The sequence below is a fragment of the Phoca vitulina genome, unplaced genomic scaffold (genome assembly GCF_004348235.1).
Source record: "Phoca vitulina isolate PV1807 unplaced genomic scaffold, GSC_HSeal_1.0 scaffold12, whole genome shotgun sequence".
Taxonomy (NCBI): domain Eukaryota; kingdom Metazoa; phylum Chordata; class Mammalia; order Carnivora; family Phocidae; genus Phoca; species Phoca vitulina.
The window spans coordinates 33,352,156-33,375,131 of record NW_022589715.1 but is presented as its reverse complement, the minus strand read 5'-3'; the positions used below and the strand labels follow the sequence as shown (position 1 = coordinate 33,375,131).

Below are 22,976 nucleotides of genomic sequence, written 5' to 3'. Positions count from 1 at the left end.
ATTGCCTACTGGTTAAGAGCACCAGCTCTGGAATCTGGTAACCTGTGTTTGAGTCCTGGGTCTGTTACTCACTAGCTACAAGACTTGTGCAAGTTCCTTCAACTCTCATCAGTGAAAATAGCACCTACTGAGCATAACATAGTGCCTGGGACAGTAGTAGGTGCTCGGTAAATCTTATTAGCAAAAAGAAAATAAGCATCAGCATCAGCAAAACATTGTATCAACGAGACTTTGTACTAGGTCCTAAGGATACAACAATGTGTAAGATATGGGTTGCATCCTTCCCAGGCTGACTGGAGAGAAGAGATATATACAAACATACGTTTATTAGATGAGTGAGTGAAAGGAAGATCTGTCGAGGAAGAAAGACAGGTGCTTGGCCTTGGTGGAAGGGGAGAATCCAGATACGCTGATGACAAGGCTGAGGGCATTCTCAAATCTGTCACATTGCATAAATTACTCTTCTTGTCAACCTCAGTGAACATCTCGGGTACCTCAATGACTAAGAATTCATGGGGCAGGAAGGTAGGGGGACTTAAAAGGTTATTGGCTTTTTTTGAATGTTTTCAGTTTGGTCATTTGAAAACTAAGATTTGTTGCTAGTTTAAAAATACTTCTTTTCCTTAAGTAAATGAAATATTTTGTCAAATGTTGAACAGAAATAATTCTCTGCCACAACAAAATAAAAAATTATGTATATGCCATATTTAGGTTTCTTTGGAGATAACATGAACAGATATGATCCTTGGCCCTGAGGTACAGTCAAAACTCTGAATCAACCAAGTTTATATATAGTTTAATAAATCATGCTTAAGGAAAGGTGTATGGTCCAAATTCAGTTCAGGGGAAATATGTGAGCTTGACTAGGGTGGTGGCAACGAAGAGGGGAAGAAGTGTATAGATTCAAGATTTTTATAGACGACCTATTTTAGACATGACATATTGTAAGGAGAACAAGGTAGCAGATAATATCTTCCAAAAGACTCTTCTCTAGAGACAACAAAGGTATTTGGTACTCTATTATAACCAGAAACTTTATGAAAAGATAGTAAAATAATATCCAAACACTGACATGTTAGGGAAAGAACTATTGGAATGTCTCTCTCTTTCATTCTTTAATTCGTTAAAAAATGTATTGTGTTTCCTACTATGTGCCATGCAGTATGTGTTAGGTAATGCACATGTGGTTGTGAACAAAATAGGTATGTTTCCTTCTCTCATGGGGCTGGAAGAAGATAGGTGATAAACAGGTAGGCAAATAAATCCCCACATAATTATACATTCATCCATCTATGCATTCAGGAACTAATTATTGAGCACATATTATGTGTTGGGGAACATTTTGCATTCTCAGGATAAAATGATGAGCAAAAGTAGACCATCCCTGTCTTCATGGAGTCTACATTCTGAGGTAGGCAGCTTACTCAGTCACACTAAAAAAGGTGAAGTTGTAACTATGTAAGAGCTATGAAGGAATATACAATAGGGAAATATGACCTCACAAGGAAGTCAGAGGAAGCTTCCCTGAGGAAATGAAGAATGGATGGAGAACTGAGGGATAAGGAAGACTAAGCCGGCAAAAGGAAGGAGAGGAGAACATTCATAACACAGGGAAGAGCATGTGACTAAGGCTATGGTCTGTCTTAGAGGCCGAGAGACTGTGAGTGTGGCTAGAAGAGGAAGAGTAATCCACAAAGGAAACAGAGAGGGAGCAGCTGGAGGTGAAGGAACAAACTCAGAGAGTACTGGTCATGGAAGCCACGGGAAGACAGTGTTTCAAAGAGGAGGCCGTGGACAAGAGTCAAATGCTGCTGAGAGGTTAAGAAATATGAGAACTGAAAATATCCCCTGGATTTCACAACATGCAGGTCATTGGTGAGCCCAGTGGAATGATGGGCCAGAAGCCAGAATGGAATGCTTTGAGAGTGAGTAGAAGGTGAGGAAATGTAGGGAGCAAGAGTATAGATTAAGAATTGCATTTGGTCACATGTAATGGATCCTGATGACAGTTGGTTGCTTAACTAAATAGGGTTATTTTCCTCATATAACAAGAATGATGGAGGGAGACAGTTAAGACTGGTGCCGTGACTCCATGATGTCACCAATGTCCTAGAGTCCTTCTTTATGCTCTGTCATCCCCAGTATGTGGCTTTTTTCCCATTGTGCATGCAAGATGGCTGCTAACTCTCAACCCAGTGTTTCAGATAGGCAGAAGAAAGAAACATCAAGGGGAAAGGTCTGGTACCTATACCAGGAAAGCAAACATTTTCTGTAAATCTTCAGCTGACTTCAGCTTACTTATCATTGGCCAGAACTGTGTCATATGGCTACTCCTAGCTATAAGGGCAGCTGGGAAATGTAGCTCTTTAGTTTGAATCATTAGTGTTCCTAACAGAATCAGTTTCTGTAGCAAACAGGGGAGATGGATATTGAGAAGGCACCCATAGCAGCTACATAACATGTACAAATCATATGTTGAAAAAGTGTGTCCACAAGGGAAGATTATAAGATGATAGTTGGAGGTGGATATGGGATTGAGTGACCTTTTCAAAAAACTGGGGATGACTTGAATGTATTTAAAACTTGATAAGAAGGGTCTAATCAGGAGAGAGAAAGTTTGAACATACAAGAACAGAAAAGGATAACTGACAGTGTAATGTTCTTTAGAGAGAGGGAGTGGAATCTAAACAAAGAGAAGAGGGATTAACTTTATGTATTTATTTTAAGATTTTATTTATTTATTTGACAGAGAGAGACACAGTGAGAGAAGGAACACAAGCAGGGGTAGTGGGAGAGGGAGAAGCAGGCTTCCCATTGAGCAGGGAGCCTGATTCGGGGCTTGATCCCAGGACCCTGGGATCACGACCTGAGCCGAAGGCAGATGCTTAATGATGGAGCCACCCAGATGCTAAGGGATTAACTTTAAAGAGCAATAAGGATGGGCTCTCTCTTGTAACAATAGGAAGGAGGGAAGTAGGCTTATATTTTATATTGGGAAAATGGGGCATCTATTTCTTCTATTGTATAGGAGGTAGGTTTGCTATTTCCAAAGAGGGTAGAAGGGAGTGACCAGAGCTTTGAGAAGTTTGAGATGTTGAAGGCTGAAATCACCGTTGTGGGGCAAAACTGACTCAAATATAAAGGGCACAGTTTTTTTTTGCAATGGGTTTGCCGCCAGAACACAGGTGTTGTGAAAACCACCACTCAGCCTAAACCAAAATGGAAAGGAAAAGTCTCACATCAACATTGTCATCATTGGACAACTAGATTCAGGCAAATCTACCACTACTGGTCATCTGATCTACAAATGTGGTGGGATCGGCAAAAGAACTATCGAAAAATTTGAGAAGGAGGCTCCTGAGAGGGGAAAGGGCTCCTTCAATTATGCCTGGGTCTTGGATAAACTGAAAGCTGAACATGAACATGGTATCACCATTGATATCTCCCTGTGGAAATTCGAGACCAGCAAGTATTATGTGACCATCACTGATGCCCCAGGACACAGACTTTATCAAAAACATGATTACAGGCACATCTCAGGGTGACTGTGCTGTCCTGATTGTTGCTACTGGTGTTGGTGAATTTGAGCATGCCCTCTGGCTTACACACTGGGTGTAAAACAACTAATTGCTGGTGTTAACAAAATGGATTCCACTGAGCCACCCTATAGCCAAAAGAGATACGAGGAAATCATTAAGGAAGTCAGCACCTACATTAATAAAATCGTTTACAACCCTGACATAGTAGCATTTGTGCCAACTTCTGGTTGGAATGGTGACAACATGCTGGAGCCAAGTGCTAACATGCCTTGGTTCAAGGGATGGAAAGTTACCCATAAAGATGGGAATGCTAGTGGAACCACGCTGCTTGAAGCTCGGATTGCATTCTGCCACCAGCTCGTCCAACTGACAAGCCCTTGCCTCTGCCTCTCCAGGACGTCTACAAAATTGGTGGTATTGGTACTGTCCCTGTGGGCCAAGTGGAGACTGGTGTTCTTAAACCTGGCATGGTGGTCACCTTTGCTCCAGTCAATGTTACAACTGAAGTAAAGTCTGTTGAAATGCACCATGAATCTGTGAGTGAGGCTCTTCCTGGGGACAGTGTGGGCTTCAATGTCAAGAATGTATCTGTCAGAATGGGAGAACATATTTGCAAATGACATATCAGATAAAGGGGTAGTATCCAAAAACTATAAAGAACTTATCAAACTCAACACCCAAAGAACAAATAATCCAATCAAGAAATGGGCAGAAGACATGCACAGACATTTCTGCAAAGAAGACATCCAAATGGCCAACAGACACATGAAAAAGTGTTCAACATCACTCGGCATCAGGGAAATCCAAATCAAAACTTCAATGACCTGCACCTCACACCAGTCAGAATGGCTAAATTTTTTTTTAAAGATTTTATTTATTTATTTGACAGAGAGAGATACAGCGAGAGAGGGAACACAAGCAGGGGGAGTGAGAGAGGGAGAAGCAGGCTTCCCACGGAGCAGGGAGCCCAATGCGGGGCTCGATCCCAGGACTCTGGGATCATGACCCGAGCCGAAGGCAGACACTTAATGACTGAGCCACCTAGACGCCCACAGAATGGCTAAAATTAACAAGTCAGGAAACGACAGATGTTGGCAAGGATGGGGAGAAAGGGGAACCCTCCTACACTGTTGGTGGGAATGCAAGCTGGTGCAGCCACTCTGGAAAACAGTATGGAGGTTCCTCAAAAAGTTGAAAATTGAGCTACCCTACGACCCAGCAATTGCACTACTGGGTATTTACCTCAAAGATACAAATGTAGTGATCCGAAGGGGTACATGCACCCCAATGTTTATAGTGGCAATGTCCACAATAGCCAAACTATGGAAAGAGCCAAGATGTCCATCAACAGATGAATGGATAAAGAAGATGTGGTATACACACACACACACACACACACACACACACACACACACACACAGAGGAATATTATGCAGCCATCAAAAAGCCCAAAATCTTGCCATTTGCAATGACATGGATGGAACTAGACGGTAGTATGTTAAGTGAAATAAGTCAATCAGAGAAAGACAAGTATCATATGATCTCACTGATATGAGGAATTTGAGAAACAAGATAGAGGACCATAGGGGAAGGGAGGGAAAAATGAAACAAGATGAAACCAGAGAGGGAGACAAACCATAAGAGACTCTTAATCTCAGGAAACTGAGGGTTGCTGGAGTGGTGGGGGGTGGGAGGGATGGGGTGGCTGGGTGATGGACACTGGGGAGGATATGTGCTATGGTGAGTGCTGTGAATTGTGTAAGACTGATGAATCACAGATCTGCACCTCGGAAACAAATAATACATTATATGTTAAAAAAAAAAAAAGGTATTAGGAAGGGAAAAATGAAGGGGGGGGAATCGGAGGGGGAGATGAACCATGAGAGACTATGGACTCTGAGAAACAAACTGAGGGTTTTAGAGGGTAGGGGGGTAGGGGAATGGGTTAGCCCAGTGATGGGTATTAAGGAGGGCACATACTGCATGGAGCACTGGGTGTTATACGCAAACAATGAGTCATGGAACACTACATCAAAAACTAATGATGTGGGCGCCTGGGTGGCTCAGATGGTTAAGCATCTGCCTTCGGCTCAGGTCATGATCCCAGGGTCCTGGGATCAAGTCCCGCATCAGGCTCCCTGCTCGGAAGGGGGCCTGCTTCTTCCTCTCCCTCTGCTGCTCCCCCTGCTTGTGCTCTTTTGCTCTCTCTGTCAAATAAATAAATAAAATCTTTTTTAAAAAAGAAAACACCAAAAAACGAATGATGTAATGTACGGTGACTAACATAACATAATAAAATTAAAAAAAAAAAAAGTCTAGCCTACTCCTATGATTGAGGTACCTGTATAGGAAGGTCTGGTAGCACCCATTTTGTCACACTGGAGAAAGTTTACTTGGGTTCTCAGGGAAAACATCCTTGACTTTGCGGCCTTAAAATTGAGTACAGGAAAGACTTAAGGCTGTATGTTAAGATTCTTGAGAAAGGATTTATTTCAGCTTTATAGTACGATAATCTGGTAGACAGGGTTTCTATATAAAGAAATCCTGAAGCTACTTAGTCCTTTATTCTAACTTCAGGTCACAGAAGAAAGTTTTATATGTAACCACTGCATTGTTATTGATTTATGAGTGAATGTTAATAATGTTATTGGTTTGGAATTAAAATATATTTAGAAAAAAAAAAAAGACTGTTTCTGTCAAAGATGTTCGTTGTGGCAATGTGGCTGGTGACAGCAAAAATGACCCACCCATGGAAGCAGCTGGCTTCACGGCTCAGGTGATTATCCTGAACCATCCAGGCCAAATCAGTGCTGGATATGCACCTGTGCTGGACTGTCACACAGCTCACATTGCTTGCAAGTTTGCTGAGCTGAAGGAGAAGACAGATCGTCGTTGTGGGAAAAAGCTGGAAGATGGTCCCAAGTTCTTGAAATCTGGTGATGCTGCCATTGTTGATATGGTTCCTGGCAAGCCTGTGTGTATTGAGAGCTTCTCTGACTATCCTCCTCTGGGCTGTTTTGCTGTTCCTGACATGAGACAGACGCTTGCTGTGGGTGTCATCAAAGCAGTGGACAAGAAGGCAGCTGGAGCTGGCAAGGTCACCAAGTCTGCCCAGAAAGCTCAGCAGGCTAAACAAATATTATCCCCGATACCTGCCACCCCAGTCTTAATCAGTGGTGGAAGAACAGTCTCAGAACTGTTTGTGTCAACTGGCCATTTAAGTTTAATAGTAAAACACTGGTTAATGATAATAATGCATCGTAAAACCCAGAAGGAAAGGAAAATGTTTTGTGGACCATTTGTTTTTTTATGTGCGTGGCAGTTTTAAGTTATTAGTTTTTAAAATCAGTGCTTTTTAATGGAAACAACTTGACCAAAAATCTGTCACAGAATTTTGAGACCCTGGGAAGCCTGGGTGGCTCAGTTGGTTAAGCGTCTGCCTTCGGCTCAGGTCATGATCCCAGGGTCCTGGGATCAAGTCCCACATTGGCTCCTTGCTCAGCGGGGAGCCTGCTTCTCCCTCTGCCTGCCACTCTCCCTGCTTGTGTTCTCTCTCTCTCACACACACAAATAAATAAATTAAATTAAAAAAAAAAAAAGAATTTTGAACCCATTAAAACAAAAGTTTAATGAGAAAAAAATATATATAAAGGGCACAAATAAACTGCTATCAAGGAGTGCTGTTCTCATGTGCCTTTCCCAGGAATATACCAGAGAATGAGATTCAGAAATCAAAATGACAAGAAAGACATCAAGATAAGGTCTAGTGCTAAGTATTAAATATACAATTACATATAGAATTACTCACACCCATGCCCATACCAGCTGAATATCCTCCCATCCCCATCATTAACATGAACATCATTAATTCAACAAATATTTAGTGAGTATCTTTTACAGGACAGGTACTTATTCGTGTCATGCGGCACGCTAGGATGGGTTGAGTTGGGTGGGAAACAGAGCCTGGGATAAGGCAGCAGTAGGAAAGCAACTGATTGAAAAGGTGGACCCTCTCTTAGCTGGAGAGATGTATCGAAGTCTTAACATCTAAGCCCAGGGAGAGTGGCTAAACTCGCAGCCAGACAATGGCATGCAAGGGATGATCTGATCTGAGAGGTAAGATGGGAGTGGTGACATCTGGCTTTGGGAACTCTGGGCAATTGTCATAGCACCAGGGGCAGACCTGGACCCAGATCAATTGGAACTGAGGGTGCCTAGAAAACCAATCCAGCTGTGGAGATGGCAGGTGCAAAGTTAGAGGGTGGAACAGGTTTTAGGAGGCCTGCTTCCTACTTTGATTTCTCAAAATGCAAGCCTTAGGAAGCTGCAGGCACCTAGATGTTAAGATATCCAAAAGTACAGATGCCTAATAGGCTGACACAAAGAAACTGCACCTGAATAATGCTGTTCATGTCAAGAGCTAGGTTGTCCTGCATACGTGGTCTATCTTAGAATGCCTAGTGCAATAGAAAAACATTTCTATTTGTATATTCTACTTACCACCATGGATATTTCTACATTCTACTTACCACTATGGAGAGAATATATCATATTCAATGGGGCAGATAATAATAATAACCATCACCATTTATTGCACATACCATATGCCAGACACTGTTCTAGTTACTTAATGAGCTGTATCTCATTTTATCCTTACCACAACCCTCTGAGTTAGCTATTATTGTTTAGAGAAGAGGAAACTGAGCCTGGTCTAGTAAGTTTAAATTAATTTGCCCAAGATCACATGGCTGTAAGTGGCCAAGCTAGGATTCTAGCCCAAGTGTGACTCCAAAACTATCATTACGCCATACCCATTTTATCACACTGTTCCAGTACCGTGTTGAACCCTTATTGTCATTTAAATAATGATTAGATTGGTCTGTTTCTTTAGTAAGCAAAACTGGGATCACAGCCCATCTCTTAGGAGGTCTTGCTAAAATGACAAGACCATGCTGCCCTCTATCAGCTTCAGTGACGTTGGCCACTGGTAATTTTCAAAATAAATAAGAATATCTGACATTTATATTGTGATAAACACTTTATAAAAACACTTTACTCAAACTTGCCACATATATTATGAGCACTGAAGCCCACACATATACACACAAAAATCAATGCAAAAATTTTAATGAATATGAATTCGATTTGTGGTAAAGGTCAGTTATACTTATGTAGTATTCACTTTTTCTAGAACCAGTCACTTAAAACTTTATTTTTACTTTCACAGAAGTAAAAAAGTGATTTAGGTTTTTTCACACTTTTGTTTATTTATCACTTCTTTAATGGAAAATTCTGAAGATACACAAAAGTAGAGAGAATTAAACCTCTGAGCATCATTCAGCTTCAACAATGATCATTTCCCCAATAAGTTTGATGACATGATTTCTGATAGAGTTATCTCTTAAATCCTTTATAATTACTACTTCATTCAGATATTATCTTGGTGTTTCCTTATCATTGGCACAATTACTGCCTTATACTAATTAACCATGGCTGTTGCAGGGGACATTTGATATACTATTAAATGCTATTGTTTAAGTTAGCTCACTAGAGCCCACAAGGTATTTCTGTTTTACCTGGAAATATGATTGTTATGAGTTTTAGGTTTTGCCTTAGCTTGGGTTTGAAAATGAATCTGTTTGATATCTGTTGCCCCCGTTGGGCTGGTCCATGTTTAACCACACTGACCATCCAATTTTAATCCTCTTTCTGTTAACACTGAAACAGAGAAGAAATTTATCCTCTGCAAAGATAATCAGAACAGAAAATGTAGCTGCTGGAATTATGGCAGTGTGCATAATAATATATTTCATAGCTATTTGTAGTGGGTCCATTTAGAGAGTTACCTGATGGTTGTTTTTCTTTTTTTTTTTTAAGATTTATTTATTTATTTGAGAGAAAGAGATAGAAAGAGAGAGCAGCACACAGAGGAGAGGGAGAAGCAGACTCCCCAATGAGCAGGGAGCTGAATGCAGGGCTCAATCCCAGGACCCTGGGACCATGACCTAAGCCGAAGGCAGATGCTTAACTGACTGAGCCACCCAGGCGCCCCAAGTTATCTGATGCGTATAATCCCACAAGTTCAATGCCAGTGTGGGCCAGGTGACTTTCCTGGTTCTGATCCTTAGCCAGCCTTCTTCACAACATGACAAAGTGGATCAGGTAAAAGAGCATGAATATTTCAACCCAAATCTATCCTGCTACTGGATAAAGCAAGTAAAAACAGTAACAAAAAAACTGCACTCAACTCTTTGCATTCTTGAGAGTGGAATCATAAAACTGTATTTTTATATAAATATAATAGCCACACTTTTTATATTTTTAATATCTTTTTATTTTTCTTCTCAGTTATATTGGTAGATGTCAAATCCCTAATAATCTGAAATTGGTTTTTTTTTTTAAGATTTTATTTTTATTTGAGAGAGAGAGAATGAGAGACAGAAAGCACATGAGATGGGGGAGGGTCAGAGGGAGAAGCAGACTCCCCGCCGAGCAAGCAGCCTGATGTGGGACTCGATCCAGGGACTCCAGGATCATGACCTGAGCTGAAGGCAGTCGCCCAACCAACTGAGCCACCCAGGCGCCCTGAAATTGGTTTAATACGACCTGATAATACTATTTGCTCCCACCCTTCTTTCTTTTGTGGTCACTTACTCTATAGTAATTATAATTTCATAGATTCAAGTTTCCAAGTTGTATTTGAAACTAGTGGGTGAATTATTTGTTTTAACCCACCCAGTTTTATAATTAAGATTTTATCTAATTGGGGCGCCTGGGTGGCTCAGTCCTTAAGCATCTGCCTGCAGCTCAGGTCGTGATACCGGGGTCCTGGGATCGAGCCCCGTGACTGGCTCCCTGCTCAGCGGGAAGCCTGCTTCTCCCTCTCCCACTGCGCCTCCCTGTGTTCCCCCTTTTGCAGTCTCTCTCTGTCAAATAAATAAATAAAATCTTAAAAAAAAAAAGATTTTTATCTATTTACTTATTTTAAAGATTTTATTTTTAAGTAATCTCTACACCCGGGATGCCTGGGTGGCTCAGTCGGTTAAGCGTCTGCCTTTGGCTCAGGTCATAATCCCAGGGCCCTGGGATCCAGTCCCACATCAGGCTCCTTGCTCAGCGGGAAGCCTGCTTCTCCCTCTGCCTGTCATTCCCCCTGCTTGTGCTCTCTCTCTCTAACAAATAAATAAAATCTTAAAAAAAAAAAAGTAATCTCTACAACTAACATGGGGCTCAAACTCACATCCCTGAGATCAAGAGTCGCATGCTGAACTGACCAAGCCAGCCAGGTGCCCCTATAATTAACACTTTAAATTATTTTCTTATAATTGCTTCTTTAAGATATTTGAACCTTGACAGGTAGTCACCTTCCTAATTAAAATACTCAACATTTTTATATTTTTTTAATTAAATAAAAATAACTATCTCCTATTTACAAGAGACACACTTAAAACAACATGTCAAAGGGGCGCCTGGGTGGCTCAGTTGTTAAGTGTCTGCCTTCGGCTCAGGTCATGATCCCAGGGTCCTGGGATCGAGCCCCGCACCGGGTTCCCCGCTCTGCGGGAAGCCTGCTTCTCCCTCTCCCACTCCCTCTGCTTGTGTTCCCTCTCTTGCTGTGTCTCTCTCTGTCAAATAAATAAATAAAATCTTAAAAAAAAAAGTGTCCAAAAAAAGGAAAAAAATAAAGGAATGGAAAAAGATTCACTAGGAAAATGTTAATGAAAAGGTGGATATATAGCACTTTTATTATCACTTTTCTACTTGGATATTATTCTGGATAGCACTGCAGTATTATAAATATATCACTGTTCTATGTACTAAGTAAGCAGTCTGAAGAAAAACAGGTAATAGTGATAACTTCTTAAGCCCATTGTATCATCCTTGCCTACCCCCACTCCAATGTCTATAGGATCCTCCACAACTCTGTAGACACATCCCTTCATGCCTCTCCTTCAAATCTAGCACTGAATAAAACCAACTATGGTTTTGTTTTTTTTTTTTAAGATTTTACTTACCTATTTGAGACAGAGGGAGAGAGAGAGAGAGAGCACAAGCGGTGGGGAGGGCCAGAGGGAGAGGGAGAAGCAGACTCCCTGCTGAGTAAGGAGCCTGACGTGGGGCTCAATCCTAGGACTCTGAGATCATGACCAGAGCTGAAGGCAAACACCTAACTGACTGAGCCATCCAGGTGCCCCCCAACTACACTTATAACGAACTCAAACAATGTTAAAGTCAACAACCTTGATCATCCTCCAAGCGCAGTGAGATCTCTGCCCAAAACTGGCCCCTTGCAAGCCTGTCTATATCAGATTCCATTACAGGCCCAAGCTCAGGCTGAATCTGGACCCAATGAGAGACTTCCCAAGGTCCTAAGTCACCAACCAATTATGTAGAGACCTCCAGGTCTTGACCTCCAGCCATACCACAACCGCTCTGAGCTTTTCCTCCTCTGCGTATCTTTTAAGGGCTGGCCTAACTGTGGTAGTCCTCCTCCCTCCTCTTCCCTTCAACCCCAAATAATTAAATTTATGCCCCCAGGCTTATTCCCCCCAAATACATATTATGCTGATGTTACCTTTTTTTTTTTTTTAAGATTTTTAAAATTTATTTGTCAGAGAGGGGCGCCTGGGTGGCTCAGTTGTTAAGCATCTGCCTTCAGCTCAGGTCATGATCCCAGGGTCCTGGGATCCAGTCCCACATCGGGCTCCTTGCTCTGTGGGGAGTCTGCTTCTCCCTTTCCCCCTTCTCCCCTCCCCCCTGTTCATGATCTCTCTCTCTCTCACACACTCTCTCTCTCAAATAATATATAAATAATCTTAAAAAAAAAAAGGACATTGGTTTAAAAAAAAAAAGAAAGAAAGAAAGAAATTTATTTATTTGTCAGAGAGCACAAGCAGGGGGGAGCGGCAGGCAGAGGGAGAAGCAGGCTCCCCGCTGAGCAAGGAGCTGGATATGGGACTGGGTCCCAGGGCCCTGGGATCATGACCTGAGCCAAAGGCAGACGCTTAATGACTGAGCCACCCAGGCGACTCGCTGATGTCACATTCTTATTCTGTTCTAGACACTTGGGTCACCACCCTTAGTTTTTTGGGGTTTTTTGTTTTTTTCAATTTTGACCATGACCCACAGTAAACAAAACAAAACAAACAAACAAACAAAATTATATTTTGACCAGTTGCATACAAAAGTTTTCCCTAAACAATACTTAGTCTCTTACCATGTGGCAATACAATCTGATATTTTCTTTTTTATTCTAGTGAAAAATTTCAGCCACTAAATTGATTTCACTAACCACTAACAGGTCAAGACCCTCAGTTGAAAACCCTTGATCTAAAGGGCATCCCATTCTTTAAAAATAAAATAAAATAAAAGGGGCACCTGGGTGGCTCAGCCGGTTAAGTGTCTGCCTTTGGCTTAGGTCATGATCCCAGGGTCCTGGGATTGAGTCCTGCGTCAGGCTCCCCACTTGGCAGGGAGCCCACTTCTCCCTCTCCCTCTGCCTACCACTCCCCCTGCTTGTGCTCTCTCTCAAATAAATAAAATCTTTAAAATAAAATAAAATGAGATAAAACAAAATAAAATGGCCTCCCAAGACTCTTTTGGCATCTTGTTTATCAGAACCAGGCCAGATAACATGAAGGCATATTTAAAATAATCACTACCTATTTTCTTGGATTTTCTAAGGAAGAATTATTTTCCATAGAAGGACAACAATCTCTCTAGGATATAAAAGAGGTACTTTTAGTTGTTGGAATTGGTAGAGACTTTTTTAAAGCCTTCTAGAAAATTTTCACAATCTGAAATCTTATTAAAGAACGTTAAGATTGAGGGGCGCCTGGGTGGCTCAGATGGTTAAGCGTCTGCCTTCAGCTCAGGTTATGATCTCTAGGTCCTGGGATCAGGTTGTATGGGCAGGGAGCCCACTTCTCCCTCTCCCTCTGCCTCTCCCCTCCACCTCCCTTCCACTTGTGCTCTCTCTCTCTCTCTCAAATGAATAAATAAAACCTAAAAAAAAAAAGAACATAGGATTGAAAGTCAGGAAACCTGAGTCCTTGTCTCACCCTGCCACTGAATGTTAAGAAGTAAATCACTCAGCCTCTCTGAACCCAGGGGTCTTGATCATGTAAATCCAATGATATGTAAACCCTATAAATTTAATGATTCATTCACTCATTCATTTGCTTATTCGTTTGACAAATGCTTCATTAAGTATGTGCCAGACAGGTTTCTCACTGCTTATCTGACAGTTTAAACTGGGAGGGCCAATGTTACAAATTCATCACACATCACATATGATCATATGCCAGGGTTCTTTCTCATCAAATTTATGCTTCATCAGGTACCACAGGGGAATGAAGCTTCTTATAAGCACATTACTCAGAAAAATGATGCTCATTTATATAAACCACTTAATAAAAATCTCTCTAAAATGTATTAGAGATTATACTGTACCTAATTTCATTAATGGTTTAATGAGTTAACGCTAATAGTAAGGAGCTTAATTTTAAGATTTATGAATTCTTATACTAGTTTAAGATGTCAAAAATGTAATTTTCACTCTAATTCCATTTTCTTTGATTCCCCCCACTGCTTGTTAACTCTTTTCATTTAAATGTCACAACACCAGGTGAGTTGGCACCATCAGTGATTAGAGTATTACTAAAAGCCATTCCTATACCAACATAGATAGCAATTGCTTGACTGTACACAAGTGATTGTGACTACATAAGATATCACACAAAACCCAAACTAAATGTATCCCCAAATCCCCAATTCAGTATAAAAATGTCCACAGCCATTCCAATGCCCCATGATGTAAAGGAAAGTGTGATGGAGGAGGAGTTGAATGGAAGGAAAAGCATCTTAACTGATAGCTCATTTTACAAAGGCACATGGGCATGTGGACACATCATTAGGGACCCCATGCCCAAGGCTTTGGAAGGGGTTTGTACAAATCAAGGGCCTGAAACTTAAGTTTCACTAGTTCACGGTAAATCTGCTTCTACAAATATCAATTATTGAGGGAAGGGGTGAATATGGTAAACTTATTATGAGCATGACTCTGGTTAAATGGGTTTGTGTTTGATTTTTAACTTCGTTCACTAGTTTGTGACTGCGAGGAAATTCATTTCTCCATACTTCTGCTTTTTAATCTGTGAAAAGGGATAATAATATCTAACACATAGGGCTGTTCTGAGTTACTGAAAGATAAATGTATAAAGCATGTAGTTTGGTGACTGGCAGACAGCTAATGCTAATAAACAAGACCAATACTTATGTGATAATGATGATGACGATGATGAGAGTGCTATAATGAATATGACAAGGTAGTCAGAGGATGTTGAGGGGTATAATGCTTTTTGATCCTATAGTAAATGTTCTGCAAACAACTGGGATTTTAAAAATTCCTTTGGTTGACTTGGTTTTAGTTTCCAAAGTCTTTCATCATTCTGCAATAAACGTTCCTTTCTATGCCCCTGTGTAAAACCTTTGTTTTTACATAACTAAAGGTTATAGCAGCAAGGACAAGTTTAGGATGGAAAGAACATTCTGCCACCCACTGCTTGGCCCCATTTAGGGTCACTCCCTTACTCCTCTATCAGTTTTACCAGTGTTTTGAAATAGCTAGACGTTAGGCTCACACATTTAGGAGCATTAGGAACCTCCAAAATACTTGTTCATTGATCCAGAGACTTTCCAACACCTCCTCAACCAGAAGTTGAAGGGAAAGTTGCAAATACATATATTTATCTATATGGAACATTCGCAACTCATATACATATATATATGAAGTAATATATACATGTGTGTACATACACACATACATATACATATGTATGTACAACATGTATATATTGAACATATGTGTATGTGCATTTCAGTATCCAGTGGATAAGAAAGTTTAGTGTTTTGAGAAACTGAAGAAGTGGTATTTATTACAAATGTTCTGTCTCTAGAAGTAGAGATGAAAATGGAACCTGCAGGGGCGCCTGGGCGGCTCAGTCGTTAAGCGTCTGCCTTCGGCTCAGGTCATGATCTCAGGGTCCTGGGATCAAGCCCCGCATTGGGCTCCCTGCTCCGTGGGAAGCCTGCTTCTCCCTCTCCCACTCACCCTGCTTGTGTTCCCTCTCTCGCTGTCTCTCTCTCTGTCAAATAAATAAGTAAAATATTAAAAAAAAAAAAAAGAAAAGAAAAAGAAAATGGAACCTGCAAAATGTAAACGACAAGCAGGAATCCATCAACTGTTCTTGGAGACAACTGTAAAGACAAGTGCAGCCTGTTGTAAAGCATTTGAAAACTTAAAATGTTAAGCCTTTCATTTAGGGATACAAATTGGGAGTATTATTAGCAGGACTATACGCTTTCAGAGTAAGAGAGCTGTTTTTGTCTTTTGTTTTTCTAATTGCCTATGTAGACTGGAATGTCCCTGAAAGTGATGGTTCTTGCAAGAGGTATTTGTATTTTTGTTAAAGTATTTGCTCATGGGAGATTTTAAGACTAGACAGTAGGCAGGATAACGTGCAGGTCTGAACTTCTCTTTCCCCTAGGCTAGAAGAAAAGCTGTGAAAAGGACGTGGAGTATGTGAAATAATAGCAAATGTATATATTGGCCTCTGTCCCTGGTTCCTAGCACAGAACTCCTAAAACCCTTATAATTTCCTAAGTGATAGGAGTATCTTTTGTACTCATGAGGCAGTGGTTGGTGGGCTCCAGATGGGGGCTGGTCACCAGAAAGACCAAGCCATGATTAGAAACTTAGAACTTTCAGCCCCACTCTCCTACCCTCCAAGAAGAGGAGGCTGGAAATTGAGGTATTGATCAATGATGCATACATGATGATGCCTCCATTAAGCCAAAAGTATGAGGTCCAGAGAGCTTCTGGCTTGCTGACCACACTGCAGATGGAGGATGCAGGTACTGGGAAGGTGGCACACCTGGCAAGGACATGAAAGCTCTGCACCCTTCCCCCATAGCTTGCCTTAGGCATCTCTTCCATCTGGATGTCAATTTGTATCCTTTATCATATCCTTTTATAATAAACTGGTAAAGGTAATTTAGCTATTTCCCTGAGTTCTGTGAGTCACTAGCAAATTATCAAACCCAAGGAATGTGACGTGAGATTTATAGATGATCAGTCAGAAGTACAGATGACCGCCTGGGACTTGAGGTCAGCATCTGAAGGGGGGGTGGGCAGTCTTGCGGGACTGAGACCTTAACCTGTGGGATCTGATATTAATTCCAAATAGATAGTGTCAGAATTGAGTTAAATTGTGGGACACCCAGCTGGTGTCAGAGAATTGCCTGATGTGTGGGAAATCCACACTTCTGGTGTCAGAAGTAAAGTGAGTGCAGTAGTATTGTGAGAGTAGAGGAAAAACACAGGGAGTATTTTTCCCATACACGGTATTTTGGCCCAGTGCTGCATGGACTACATGGCCAGTTGGGGTAGGGGGTGTCCCACAGTGGCATTATTCAAGACACAGTAATCAGCTTTGGAAATACTCTGTCATCCACAGTGACTGCTTCATTCTGGACAATTGGAGCCAGATTACATCTGGGAATATCCAGAATATATAAAGAACTCTCAAAACTCAATAATAAGGAAACAAATAACACTAAAATTTTTTAAATGGGAAAACATCTGAAAAGACACTTCTCTGAGAAGATATAACGATGGCAAATAAGCACATTGAAAATATATTCTAACATCATTAGCTATTAGGGAAATGTCAATTAAAATCACAGTGAGATTCTGCTACCCTTATTAGAATGGCTAAAATATAAGACTAACCATACTAAGAATTAGCAAGAATATAGATCAACTAGAACTTTCATACATTGCTAGTGGGAATGCAAAATGATACAATCACTTTGGAAGACTTGGCGATTTCTTAAAAATTAACTATAAACCTACCATCTGACCCAGTCATTCTACTTCCATGTATTTAACCAAGAGAGATGAAAGTACATGATCGTACAAAGAATTATATACAAATCTTCACAGCAGATTTGTAATAACCCTTAAAATAGAAACAATCCAAATGTCCCAACAGTAGAAAGGATAAGGAAATTGCAGCATATTCATAAAATGGAATATAATAGTAATAAAAAGGAACAAACTATTGATACACACAACATGGATGAATCTTAAAATAACTATGTTGAGCAAACAAAGCCAAACAAAAAGGAGTATTCTATATGATACCACTTATAAAAAGTTACAGAAAATGCAAACTAAACTGACAGAAATCAGTGCTTACGGATGGGAGTGAGAACAAGGGGGAGAAATTACAAAAAGGCATGAGGAAACCTTTTAAGGGTGATGGGTCTGTTCATTATCTTGATTTGGTGATGGTTTCTCAGGCTATACATAAGTCAAAACATATCAAACTGTACACTTTAAATATGAGCCCTTTAGGAGTGCCTGGGTGGCTCAGTCGTTAAGCATCTGCCTTCAGCTCAGGTCATGATCCCAGGGTCCTGGGATCGAGCCCCGCATCGGTCTCCCTGCTCGGCGGGAAGCTTGCTTCGCCCTCTCTCCTATTCCCCCTGCTTGTGTTCCTTCTCTTGCTGTCTCTCTCTCTGTCAAATAAATAAATAAAATATTTAAAAATAAATAAATAAGTAAATAAATATGAGCCCTTTATTGTATGTCAGTATCTGACATTAAAGGTGTTAAAAACAGCATGTTTCCAAGTTAACTTGCTCTTTAAAAAAAAAAAAAATGAGGCACAACATATATAGTATTCACTTTCCTCTTAGCCAGATCCTATAAAAAGGCCCACAGCCACTCCAATATCACCCCAGACAGGGAGAGTATGAAAGAGCAAAAGTAGTAGTAGAAACAGACAGAAGTCTGAAATGATTGCAATTAAAATACAACTTTTACAAAAACATACACCCATTTGAATGTACTGCGAGGGCTTCTACCAGGGCCTTGGAAGAGGCCACTTTGGAAGCGAGGGACTGATGGAGATGACAAGTACTCCTAAGCACTCCTTGGATTTGGGGGAGGTGGGGAGGAGCATGTGGATTCAGCAAAGGAACAGAATCCTTGGCTCCTAGGGCTCAGAGCTATGGTTTGGATATTAAGGCACATGGCCTTGTTTTGAGGTCATAAGCTAGTAAGGTGTGAAGACATATCAATTACTCAAGGAATGGGGCAAGTTTTGAAAGGTCAATGACACCATCCTCTGGAGTTTATGCATGATCAGCCAGCACAGACCTGCACAGTCTCTCAAGAGATATATTCGTGCGCTTAGGCACAGGGCTGTAAGACAAGACTCACAGATTCTATTACTGTGCGGCTGCTACTGCTACTATTTGCTGATCTGTGACTTGAGGCAGATCATATCATCTCTGGGTGTTGGTTTCAACACTAGTAAAATAGAATAAAAAATTACCTATTTGTGGGGTATACTGAGGTCTTCACACAGAAATAATTTTTATCCTTGTTCTGAAATCTTGCTGATCCCTTCTATTATCTAAAGTTCGTTCTGGGCACCTGGGTGGCTCAGCTGTCTGCCTTCAGCTCAGGTGATGATTCTAGAGTCCTGGGATCGAGCCCCGCATCAGGCTCCCTGCGAAGTGGGGAACCTGCTTCTCCCTCTGCCACTCCCCCTGCTTGTGCTCTCTCACTCTCTCTGTCAAATAAATAAATAAAATCTTAAAAAAAAGAAAAGTTCCTTCTGCAGTTGAAAGAAACCGAAACGGGAAGTGAAAGAGAATTAGATAGCATAGGCAGGTGGCCCTGGGTAGGGCAGCTCTCCACAGGCCTGGGGAGGCTGACTACTCTCCTCACTACAGGGAGACCTCACTGAGCCTTAGAAGGAGCCTGTGCTGGTTAAGGGTCATGAATCATAAGCCTCATTTGCTTCAAATTAAATCCACCTCTAAAAGTTTTCTATTACATTTTCCCCAATTTTTTTAAGTTGCCATTTATTGGGTGCTTACTTTGTGCCAGCCATATACATATTTGTCAATTTTTCTCAACCTTGTCAATACATTAGAATCACTTGGGAAGCTTTTAAAATTTAGCAACCAAAAAATAAATTCAAAATGGATTAAAAACCTAAATGTGAGACCTGAAATCATGAAACTCCTCAAAGAAAACATAGGCAGTAGTCTCTTGGACATAGGCCTTAGCAACATATTTATGGATATGTCTCCTTAGGCAAGAGAAATAAAAGTAAAATTAAACTATTGGGACTATATCAAAATAAGAAGTTTCTGCACAGCAAAGGACACCATCAACAAAACAACAAGGCAACCTACTGAATGGGAGAAGATATTTGCAAATGATGTATCTGTAAAGGGTTAATATCCAAAATATATAAAGAACTTATACAACTCAAAACCAAAAAAATTCAATTAATAAAATGGGCAGAGGACCTCAATAAACATTTTTCTAAAGAAGACATACAAATGGTTGACAGACACATGAAAAGATGTTCAGTATCAGTAATCATTAAGGAAATGCAAATCAAAACCACAATGAGATAACAGCTCACACCTGTCAGAATAGCTAAAATAAAAAAGACAAGAAATAACAAGTGTTGACGAGGATGTAGGAAAAAAGGACCTTCATGCACTGTTGGTGGGAATGAAATTGGTGCAGCCATTGTGGAAAACAGCATGGAGGTTGCTCAAAAAATTAAAAATAGAATTACCATATGATCCAGTAATTTCACTACTGGGTATTTACCCAAGGAAAATTAAAACACCAATTCAAAAACATATATGTATTCCTATGTTTACTGCAGCATTATTTACAATAGGCATGATATGGAAGGAATCCAAGTGTCCACCCACAGATGAATAAAGAAAATGTGAGATATATATATATATATATATATATATATATATATATATATATATAAAATGGAATATTGCCCAGCCATAAAAAAGAATAAGATCTTGCCATTTGCAACAACATGACCTAAAGGATATTATGCTAAGTGAAATAAGTCAGACAGAAAAAGACAAATACCATATAATTTCACTCATATGTGGAATTTAAGAAAACAAAGAAAAAAGAGACCAAAAAACAGACTCTTAAATACAGAGAACAAACTGGTGGTTGCCAAAGGGGAGGTGGGTGGGGGAATGAGTGAAATAGATAAAGAGGATTAAAAGTACACTTATTGTGATAAGCACTGAGTATGTATAGCATGTATAGAATTGTTGAATCATTATATTATATACCTGAGACTAATATAACACTGCATGTTAATTATACTTCAATTTTTTAAAATGTAAAATATACCAACCTGGAACCCACTGAAACTAAATCTCTAGGGGTGGGGCTTGAGTATCTATAGTTTCTAAAAGCCCCACAGATGATTCTAATGTGCAATGAGGGTTGAAACTCTTGGCACACTATACTACTTTACATATGTTAACTTCTTAAATCCTTACACAAACCTGAGAGGGAGGTCTTATGACTGTTATATGTGAATAAACCAAGGTTCAGAGAGGTTAAGTATTTTACTCAAGATGAAATCACAGAGTCATAATTCAAACCCAGATGAGTCTGACTTCACAGAACACTTTACTATACCAGTTCCCAACTTTATATGCCTCTATAAGAAGGAACCTTTTTTTAAAAAAGATTTTATTTATTTGTCAGAGAGAGAGAGCACAAGCAGGGGGAGTGGCAGGCAGAGGGAGAAGCAGACTCTCCACTGAGCAGGGAGTCCCGTGAGGGACTCGATCCCAGGATCATGACCTGAGCCAAAGGCAGACATTTAACCGACTGAGCCACCCACGTGTCCCAAGAACAACCTTTTAATGCAAACTTTTGTAATTGGCAAAATGCAGTGATGAGTAAAATATCATGTAATTATTTTCACAGCAAATGTGACCTTAACTCTAATCCTGTAAGAAACAATAGAGTAAAGCCATATTCCAGAGGTTAGTTCTAAGTTGGAAGAGTCCCTTACATCCAACAAAATTTCTAATTATCTTTATAAAAGAGAAGCTTTTTGGTGATGAAAATCCTAAGTGCCATCTAGGATTGGAATGGGTCCTATCTGGTGTGGCCTTGGAGGTCCTGAAGACAGGATAATTAGCAGTAACTCAGAATACACTGTACTTAAAGCCTACCCACTCTCCCTTTCACAATCCTACATCTTCCTTTTTCTTGGATTCATTGTTCACTTTGCTAGAGTACATTCCCAACTAGTTATTTCAACAAAGATCTGTAGGAGGTAAAATTTCTGGATCTTTGGGTATACAAAAGAAATTATATTTTGTACTCCTACTTAAAACCTAGTTTTTCTCAGTATCATTCTTTCACACATCTTTGAAGATACTGTTCCATCATCTTCCAGCAGTGTTGTCAATAAGAAACCTGATGCCATGATTTGCATTCCTTTAAGCTTAACCTGTTTACGCTTCTGGAAGCTTTTAGGATTTGATCTTTATTCCTAGTTTTCTAAAATTTCACTATGAAAAGTCTAGGTGGTGGTTCTATTTCATTCATCTTGTTTAACATTTTCAATTTGAAGATTTGTACCTTTTATTTTCATTGAAATACAGTTTGACATACAATGTTACATTAGTTTCAAGTGTACAACATAGTGATTTGACAAGTCTATATACCATGCTCACCACAAGTGTAGCTACCACCTGTCACCAAACGACATCATTACAATACCATTGACTATATTCCCTATGCTGTACCTTTTATCACCATGACTTATTCATTCCATAACTGGAGGCCTGTATCTCCCATTCCCCTTCACCCATTTTGCCCTTCCCTCTAGCCCCTGACTTGTATCTTTCTTAAACTCTGAGAAATCTACGTTTTTTTTTAAAGATTTTATTTATTTATTTGACAGATAGAGACATAGCAAGAGAGGGAACATAAGCAGGGGGAGAGGGAGAGGGAGAAGCAGGCTTCCCGCCGAGCAGGGAGCCTGATGTGGGGCTTGATCCCAGGACCCTGGGACCATGACTTGAGCCAAAGGCAGAGGCTTAACGACTGAGCCACCCAGGCGCCCCTGAGAAATCTACTTTTATCATTACTTTATTTTCTCCTCTACATTCTCTCCTTTCTCTTTCTAGTGCCTCTATATACGAATATTTAAACTTTCAGATCTATTTTGAAATGCGCTGAAGGAGAATTCTTTGGTCTCTACCTTCCACTCACTAATTTATTCTTCAGCCACCTCTCTCCTATTAATAAACCTTCTATTGATTTATTTCAAAACCAAAAATTTAATTTCCAAGATCTCAAACTGACTCTTTGATGTGGTTGCAGTATCCTTTCACAACATACTAAAAATACTAATTTTGTTTATTCACCCAGAGTCCTTCTGTTTGCTATATCAACTCTCTTGAGTGTTCAGTTCCATTTGTTGAATTCAGTACTTTTTTTTTTTTTTAAGATTTTATTTATTTGACAGAGAGAGAGAGAAAGAGAGAGAGAGCACA

The 22,976-nt window shown here is 40.2% G+C and overlaps 1 pseudogene; it reads left to right on the top strand.

Annotated features, from left to right (window-relative positions):
* Positions 1 to 1,862: 1,862 nt before the first annotated feature.
* LOC116636450 lies at positions 1,863 to 9,922 on the top strand (annotated as a pseudogene).
* Positions 9,923 to 22,976: the final 13,054 nt, after the last annotated feature.